Below are 10,350 nucleotides of genomic sequence, written 5' to 3' on the forward strand. Positions count from 1 at the left end.
CCATAGAATCGTCAGCTGAATCCTCAAACAACTAAGCCACGCACCTTGTATGTATCTAAGTATATTTCTGCGGTATTTTGTATGTGTGATAAGGCGGCGAGCTGGCAGAAACGTTAGCACGCCGGGCGAAAGCGTAGCCGTATTTCGTCTGCCGTTACGTTCTGAGTTCAAATTCCGCCGAGGTTGACTTTGCCTTTCATCCTTTCGGGGTCAATAAATTAAGTACCAGTTACGCACTGGGGTCGATATAATCGACTTAATCCGTTTGTCAGTCGTTGTTTGTCCCCTCTGTGTTTATCCCCTAGTGGGTAGTAAAGAAATAGGTATTTCGTCTGTCTTTATGTTCTAAGTTCAAATTCCGCCGAATTAAGTATCAGTTATGTACTGTGGTCGATCTAATTTCGGGCCATGTACCTAGAGTAGAAAAGATTTTAGAAAATTACTATTTGTAAATCTCACAACGTGAGATATTCAGCAGCAGTACTTTGGAGTAAAGATTGTTTGCCAACATAACATGTCAGTCCTAGATTAGGACGAATGTTCCTGTAATTTAGCCCCAGGAGACATCGTCTCCAGTTGGCTATACTACACGATCTGTGTTCTTATATCTGTATCCCTTGTTCGAAAATATAAGGACACAGATCGTGTCGTGTAGCCAGCTGGAGACGATATATCCTGGGGCTAAATTACAGCAACATTAGTCCTAAACCAGGACTGCCATGTTATGTTGGCAAACAATGTTTACAGAAATGATTTTGTATGTGTGTTTACATCCTTACGGTTTCAGATCATTCTTGTTCCAGATTCAGTCCCACTGCGTGGCACCTTGCGCAAGTGAATTCTATTATAGCCTCAGGCCAACCAAAGCCTTGTGAGTGGATTTGGCAGGCGGAAACTGAAAGAAGCCCGACGTATATATATATATATATATGCATATATATATATATGCATATATATATATATATATATATATATGTCTGTCTGTTTGTATGTATGTATGTATGTATGTGTATGTATGTATGTATGTGTTTGTGTGTTATTGATTGTTTCCCAACATCGCTTCACAACCGATGCTGGAGTGTTTACGTCCCTGTAACTTAGAGACCGATAGAATAAGTACTAGGCTTACAAAGAATAAGTCTTGGGGTGGATTTCCTCAAATAAAGGCGGTGCTCCAGCATGGCCGTAGTCAACTGATGAAACAAGTAAACGAATGAAAAAGTAAAAGAATACATCAATAGAGACACATACAGAAATACATAAACGCATTTTATACTTTTATACGTTTCTGCTGTGGTCATGATGGAGCAACCGCCAGTCTAATCACCTTTTCACTGGCTAATCTTATGTGATTGGTTTTTGTTGAAGAAGGGAGTTCGTCATTGCTGCCCTTTTAAGATTCCTGCCGCAATACATGTTCAACTGGTACCGTGAATAGCAGTTCTTCCTCTACTCGAAGTAATTGTCTGTCTCAACAGCAGGTCACAATGTAAATTTATATACGTGTCTTCATGTAAATCCTCATTATTGTGTTTCTGAAGTTTCTTACCGTTAGAGGAGGATCCGTTATGTGACACGGTATCAAGGCTTTTCTAGAAGAATTTAGACAGTATGAACCTGGCAGCCTTGTATGTATGTATGCATGTATGTATGTAAGTATGCATGTATGTATGTATGTATGTATGTATGTATGTATGTATGTATGTATGTATGTATGCATGTATGTATGTACGCATGCATGCATGTATATATGTACGCATGTATGTACGCATGCATGCATGCATGTATGTATGTATATATTTATGTTAATATGTATGCATACATGTATGCATGTATGTATGTATGTACGGATGTATGCATGTATGCATGTATGTATCGATGCATGTATTTATGTATGCATGCATATATGAATGGATGTATGCATTCATGCATGCATGTATGTATGCATGTATGCATGCATGTACTTATGTGTGCATGAGTGCATGTAAGTATGCATGTATGTGTGTTTGTCTGTATGCATGCATGTATGTATGCATGTATGTATGTATGTATGCATGTATATATATATATGCATGCATGTATGTATGTATGTATTCATGCATGAATGTATGTATTTATGCATGAATGTGTGTATGTATGTATGCATGCATGAATGCATGTATGTATGTGTGCATTATGCATTCATGCATGAATGTATGTATGTATGTATGTATGCATGCATGAATGTATGTATGTATGTATGTATGCATGTATGTATGTATGTATATATGTATGTATGCATTCATATATTTATGTTTTCTAGTTTTAAACATTTGACCTCTTCCCGTAAGAGAGGATCTGTTTTCCAACAAAGCCACAGAGCTCCACTGTTGGAGTGTAATAGTAAAAACAATTTCATATTTTGAACCTCAGAAAAGTTTCGTATATTTTTACTGTTCTGCTTACAGAATGTACTCGTAATGTTCACGTTACCTTAGTGATTTCTTTTTCTTATTCTTTTTGTCTATTTTCTGAAAACCCCAGGTTGCCTAGATTGTCACTTAGGCATCTATGCAGTAAACCAAACCCACAAATTATCATTGTGGAATGAACGTGAATTTGTAATCTGTATGTAGAAGCTGGAGGTTTCGAAGGAGCTGTCCGTGTTAACCCTTTTCTGACCTTCATGACAGTATTAACTTCATCTTGTCAGTTCAAATCAAATAATATCCCTCCAGTTATGTTTGCACAGGGTAGGGATTTTGGTGGTAATGTTCCATCACTATTCCTTGTGTTGAAATTTATCTACATATATAAATGTATACATGCAGGTGTGTATATGTGTATGTACGCGTGCATGAATGAATGTACATGTGTGTGTCTTTATCTAACTATCTGTATTGGTATGTTTTTTTCGACATTTTGATTCACATTATTAAAGCTAATACGGTCGGATGGTGACGAGATGACAATGTCGGAGAACTTGACCCAGAAACTGTCAGATATGCTGTGTGGAGGATCAGTTCGTTCCAGGGTTCCGGTTGGTGCATTTTTCGATATAATTGCGTTTTTTTTTTTACAGTTTTTTGTATTTGAAATTTTAATGTTTTTTTTACATTTAGAAATGTCCATTGTTGTTTTATTTATTATTCAATTCCATCATCAGCATCATCATCATTATTACTATTATTATTATTGTTGTTGTTGTTATTATTATTATTATTATTATTGTTATTATTATCATTATTGTTGTTGTTGTTGTGTTGTTGTTGTTGTTGTTGTTGTTGTGTTGTGTTGTTGTTGTTGTTGTTGTTGTTGTTATTACTGTTACTCGAAGTGGAATTTTCCCAAATATTTACAAGCGCCATGTTCGGCCATACGTTTCACTAGTTCCGCTTTTCATTCAATTTCTCTATTTATTTGTTTTTATTTCTCTATGTTGTGATTTTTTGGTTTATAGTTTTTTTGGGGTTTTGGTGTTTTTAATTTCTCTTTTGCTTTCTGTCAATGTTGTTGCTTTTGTTGTTTTTGGTGTGTATACTTAGTGTAATAATCATTATCACCCCCATCATCATTATCGTTGTTATCATTATCATCATCGTCTTCATTGTCGTCGTCATCATCATCAACATCTTCTTCTTCATTTATACACATGCATGTGTATTTATACTTGTATATGTGAACATTCGTGGATAAATTCCTATATACAGCATTATTTCTAAGTGTCCTACATTGTTATGATGACTATATATAGATATATATGTTTGTATGTATATGTATGTGTTTGTACAAATTATTTGCTATTTTTATGCAAGAAAAGTATTTTATTCCTAATAAAGAAACAAACTGCATCGCTGAAGTTTGCATTCAGACAAATGAAATTTGAAGTAGAACTTTAGGAAAATCTAACATATTTTACTTTTCCACCGACAGATTGTATTTACAAAGTGCAGGGTAGCTAACCATTTTCTTTTCTTGAAAATCGACGCATTTCGTGATTGTCTCTTAAACTTATAATGGTTTCAAATTTCGGCACAAGACCAGCAATTTCGAGCGAGGGATAAAGTTGATAACATTGACCCCAGTACTCAGCAATATTCTACTAATATTCCTTGAGTCGATATTTACCGTATTTTCTCGTGTATACGTCACATAATTTATCTTTGATTCTAACTGGGAAAAAATGAGATTGGTACTCATACACTTAGCAAGTCTAAAATTACGAAGGGAAAATATTTTGCACCAATGTATAGTACTAAATTATGGGTGTGATTTATTTGGAAATGGGTAAAGACACCTTCGATCATGACCATGGGATTGCACCTAGAAAGTTCCCCTTCAAGGCACAAAACCGAGCAAAGTTGTTTCGGGGAAGACCAGTAGTTGCACATCCATACCAGCTTCTCCTCTCCATGCCACTGATGTTAAATAAGGAACAGGTAAAGGCTGATACAGCTTGACACCAGTGACGTCTCAACTCATTTCTACAGCTGAGTGAACTGCTGTGTTCTTGCTCAAGAACACAACACACAGCCCAGTCCAGGAATCGAACTTACTATCTTATTATTGTGAGCCCGATATTCCAACGAGCAAGGTTGTTTATGGAAGACCACCATTCCCCTGTGCATATCAGCCTCATCTCTCCATGCCACTGATGTCATCCAAAAGAAAGCCAAAGGCCGATACAGCTTGGTATCTGTGACGTCGCAACTAATTTCTAAATCTGATTTGAACTGGAGCAACATGAAATAAAGTGTCTTGCTCAAGAGCACAACACACAGCCCGTCTGAGTTTCGAAATCATTACCTCATGAATGTGAGCCCAGCGCTCTAACCACCAGGTGTGCATTCCATAACAAGAGTCTTGTTTAAATTCGTTTATTTCTACAGATGAATTTGTGTAATGTTTTATAAACATTATGGCGAGGGATTCCATTTTTAGAGCAGCAGCTGTCGTATATGTTATACATCTTTCAGTGGAACAACATAATCAAGTTTTTTGGTTGTTTTAGAGTTTCGCGGTTTCTTTTTATCGTAATGTATATCGTATTTGCTTTTACATAGTAAAAACATAACCTACGGAAAGTGAACTGATGTAAAAGTGAAAGATCTCAGAGAAGGTGCACTCAAAGTTGCGAGAAACATTTAATATGGTAAACAGAGTGTTTCTCTTCCAGGTCTTTCTTGAAGTACGATTGTCCTGCAACGAAACTGAAGGGTTCTACTTCATAGTCAACTTGGAGAGATCTCTGTACCTTGACTACTTGGTCTATATACTTATGTTTAGCCGACATTCTTTAGCAAATGCCGTCTGTGTAATAACATACGACAATTAAACGCAGTTTGTCCTGATCTTAAACTCTCTCTATTCTACTGAGACAAAGTCTCTCAATATCACAATTTCTGTGGAAGCTTGCTGTGGAGTGTAAGGGTATTGTCGGTTATAATGCCCATGGAGTGAATTTTCCCTGTAAACCAGTCATTTATTGTCTTTGTTAGTATCAGTGCTACACTGCAAACGCGTTGTGAAATGTTATTTTATAAGAGGAAAAGCTGCTTCGACTGCTATGCCTGGCATTTTCAAAGTCATTGGCTAATTTATCTTTCATGTAACTCAATATCCAATGACACTTCACAGCATCTTGGTACATTATATTTTCATTAAAGACCATTAGCGAAATGGTTTGGGATTTAGTGCAACAATTATTCAACGGTCAAATCCCATCCCACTGTCCATAAAAAATATCTTTGCTAAATGCAGTCTTTCTCAACGGGCATATGGCATAGTGGTTAAGAGCGCGAGCTACTAACCCCAAGATTCCGAGTTCGATTCCAGGCAGTGATCTGAATAATAATAATAATAATAATAATAATAATAATAATAATAATAATAATAATAATAATAATAATAATAACAACAATAATAATAATAATAATAATAATAATAATAAGAATAATAATAATAATAATAATAATAATAAGAATAATAATAATAATAATAATAATAACAACAACAACAACAACAACAACATCGAAAAATACCTTAGGAATGAGAACCCAGGTGCGAAATTTCCCCAAGATACCTGATGAAGGCTGGAGAGTATATCAGCCGAAACATTGTGTTAACAACAAAAAAGGATAAGGACAAATATCCGTCAAATGTAAATAATGTAAATAATGTACATAATTCCTCATCTCTTAAATATAGAACTGTATTGTATATAATTATAGTAAAGTTTTTAGATTATCCACACTGAAATTATAGTTTGCATACAACCCACTAACCGTTTTAACTGTATATGGGAACGTCTTAAAGTTTTATGTCTCTACAACCTTGGATGGCATATCGAGTAATATGCTTCAATTTATGTATAGAAAGTTCTAGAATGTCATATACCAAACTTGAGCATTAAGGGAGGCTTTAAAGGAAGAACTGGTCGATAGTGCCGGATTCCCTACATACCACCTTCGAAACATTAAACACATAGCATTGGATAAACCTAACCAAAATAGTGGACCAGTCAACAATACAATATTGCACTCAAGGAAACTCAGTCGCTACCAAGTCGATTATAGATCCACAATCAATTAATAAAACTTGAACAAAGCTAAAACAAAGGTAATAAATAAATAAACAAAAATAAGACCGTATTCCAGATTGGTCGCAATGCATCGACCAAAACTAAGTAGTTATAGGCACCCTGTCGGTCCTCGTGCACTTGACTCAAAGGAACAACCAACATATGATAGCTTTTGGGGCGGAAAGAACGCGACAAGGCTCTGCTGGTACTTATTTCAACTAAGTAGTTTGCAGCAATGTGAAATAAAACACCTTGTTCAAGGGTATATCGTGATACCTCGCCAGGGAATCGAACCCATAACTGCTGTGTTCTTGCTCAAGAACACAACACACAGCCCAGTCCAGGAATCGAACTTACTATCTTATTATTGTGAGCCCGATATTCCAACGAGCAAGGTTGTTTATGGAAGACCACCATTCCCCTGTGCATATCAGCCTCATCTCTCCATGCCACTGATGTCATCCAAAAGAAAGCCAAAGGCCGATATAGCTTGGTATCTGTAAAGTCGCAACTAATTTCTAAATCTGAGTGAACTGGAACAACATGAAATAAAGTGTCTTGCTCAAGAGCACAACACACAGCCCGTCTGAGTTTCGAAATCATTACCTCATGAATGTGAGCCCAGCGCTCTAACCACCAGGTGTGCATTCAATAAAAAGAGTCTTGTTTAAATTCGTTTATTTCTACACACGCACCCCTACATTCATATAAGAGAAGATATATTTATATATATACTTGTGTGTGTGTGTATGTGTGTGTGTGTGTGTGTGTTGCTAGCTAGCTAGCTAGCTAGATAGATAGATAGATAGATAGATAGATAGATAGATAGATAGATAGATAGATAGATAGATAGATAGATAGATAGATAGATAGATAGATACATTGAATACATGCATTTGTATACATATATAAATGCATGAATGTATACATGTATGTATCTATGTATGTAGATAGATTAAAATTTTTAAATAGTTTATGAGAAAATGCCATTTGTTTCAATGCAAGGAACTTGTCAAACGAAATGAAAATTTCAAACGGTTGGCTTATTTTATAGTTCCGTTAATAGAAGCTTCTAGAATACAATGTAAGCTGTTTACAACTCACTTCCAATGCTAATAGATATGCTTACATTTGGTCTTCTCTTACTCTCTACATAACCTTGATAGCTATCATAGCATCCTTTCTTCATCCCTCCATTTGTTTTCTCTCTTCATTAACCGCTTTTATTTATGATGATTTATCTACATATTCTCTTAGGGGAAGAGATGGCAGAATCGTCAGCTCGCCGGACAAAGTGCTTGGTTGCGTTTCTTCCGACTTTTTACATTCTGAGTTCAAATTCCACCGAGGTCGACTTTGCCTTTCATCCTTTCGGAGTCGATTAATTAAATACTAATTGAGCCCTGGGATCGAGTTAATGGAACTGTCCTTGCTCCTAAAAACTTTTCATTTCAGTCATATTGCCTATAGAAGAAGAAGAATGTAAATACTGTACATGATTCCTTATCTCTTAAATATAGAACTGAGGGTGGTCATTACTGCTCTCTTTCAATAAGTAGCTGATATTTTATGATGTCACTCAGAGGTGTTTATATATATTTACACACTTCATTTTAATTTATGCTTAATAAATGCTTCTTTATGGTGCACTGTTATCGAAATGCATGTCAGATCTCGGCTAAAACAATGCATGTTTCTTCGATATAACGTATTTTAAATGTAATTAACCGTGTAATGATATTCTAAGCCTTTGTATATTTCATGAGACAATGAATCTACATCTGAAGTGTCCTCTTCCAAAGTGCAGGTCTGGACATTTCCTGTCTTTTTTGTTTGTTTGTTTTTTTTTACTTTTTTTGAGGGTGGTGTCTACCAGTTACCCCAAAATGGTCCCAGTTTTGTCGATCACGTTGAACAAGTACCGCAACAAGTCTGTTGATCTAACAATTCCATTTATCGACCCTCAAAAGGATGAAAGCTAAAGCTGGCCTTAGTGTGATGTGAACTCAGGACGCTGAAAGTTGGAATAAGTAACACAAGATATTTAGCTGATGCTCTTACGAACTGCCTTGAGTACTGTTTCTCATATCATCTTTCATGGTAGTGAATGCGTTTTTACCTCAGCATCAGATTACTCTATGGGAATGGGTTTAATAAATTTTCTAGAATTTTTGCTATTTTAAACCGTAATTTGAAGATGAAAATTTTGCGTTTGGCTTTTTGCCATAATTTAGTCAAAAATATTGCAACTAATTTTAGTCAATTTTTCTGTTAATTTATTCCGATAAAATTGAACAGGAATTGACTGGCGACAAGATAACACTTTCTATTTTAAAATTATGTAAGGTTGTCTCTAAGCACAGCAATTTTAAGCAAATGGCAAAATATGCATTAACATTTCTGGCCCCCATTAGTTAATACATGGTGTTGTTTCTTTGCTGGTGGTTGTCAACACAAACTAAGAAAAATAATTCAAATTCTAATGCTGCCATTAGATTTAAATCACACACTTTGGAAAATTGAATGTGTTATATGTACGGTTGTCACTGTTAGAAGTAAAGTGCTAAGCGAGTTTAAACAGCTGTCGTCGATGCTAACAAAACTAACACATTTTTGCTATTCCAACAGCAAAATGAGTAAATTGCTTTAATGAAGCACAAGGAAATAAAACAAAATTACCTTGAAATTTAATGAGAGTTAGTGTATTGTTGTGTATTTAGTTCCCACATTTACATACTTTAAACAGTTTGCCGATGTGAATATCTTGATTAAAAAGGTCGAAAGGGCACAAGAAAATTTCATGCAATATTATCTAAAGCAAGTGAGCATGACAAACAGCCTAACCCTTTCCAAGCAATATCAACTAGAAGTGTTGAACTTAGCTGGAGAAGCCAAACAAACACCCGTTAATTTAACGGTTTTCTCGCTTATAATTACGATGCTTCGGCCTTTGAGAATTAAGATTTTAACTACAGACGCAACCCAATGACATTGATGTATTCCAAACCCTCGACTTTGCAAACTAGTACCCTATCAGCTCAAATATGTACGCGTTGTAATTAAACCAACCATGGCATCATACGAAGCCGCTTGATCGGCTAGAATTATTAGCTAAACAGCCCTCAGTTTACACGCTACCAGCTTATAAACAAGCAATTGCATTAGATCACGAGGTCTAAACCTTTTAGCATTCAGATAACTCAGTCAAATATAATGCTTATTAATTCACATTGATTTCAATTAATTATGCATTATCTCGTAGTATTGAGATTCCAATGACGTGACTGTTTATTTTTAGAATGATATTGTAGGTTAAATGGGAGAGGCCGGATCAGGTAGAGTATCCTAGTTGGACATGGTTGGTTTAAATGCAAACGAGTTAACACTAAGTCTAAAAATAAGAAGCTATGATGACGACCGTACATTTGTCACTCAACTTAATCATTGGGTTAAGCAAGCAAAGTTATGACTTATATGATATATTAAATAAGAGGCTTAGTTTTGAATATGGATCGAAATGGGTAACATAATCTATGATGCACATGGCATATTCCACTGAAAGCTCAACACACAAAACACAGAAAACCTCCTTAAGATCAAATAGGATTTTATATCATGCGCTAGATATTGTTTGTGTCCAATACTCAGGCGGTTAAATATACGCATGCGCGCACCCATGTGTGTGTGTAATGTATGTATGTATGTATGTATGTAGGTATATATATAGGTAAACAGTAAAATTAAATACAGACATGGACAAGAACATGAAACACCACAGAGACGACACAAGA

The 10,350-nt window shown here is 35.5% G+C and overlaps 1 long non-coding RNA gene across 1 annotated transcript; it reads left to right on the top strand.

Moving 5' to 3' along the window:
* The first annotated feature begins 536 nt into the window (after window positions 1–536).
* Window positions 537–10,349, top strand: LOC118763739. Its single transcript, XR_004999491.1, has 3 exons — window positions 537–610; window positions 9,132–9,142; window positions 10,338–10,349. It is a non-coding gene; the product is annotated as an uncharacterized LOC118763739 (long non-coding RNA).
* The last annotated feature ends 1 nt before the right edge of the window (window position 10,350 follows it).

The sequence above is a fragment of the Octopus sinensis genome, linkage group LG6 (genome assembly GCF_006345805.1).
Source record: "Octopus sinensis linkage group LG6, ASM634580v1, whole genome shotgun sequence".
Classification (NCBI taxonomy): domain Eukaryota; kingdom Metazoa; phylum Mollusca; class Cephalopoda; order Octopoda; family Octopodidae; genus Octopus; species Octopus sinensis.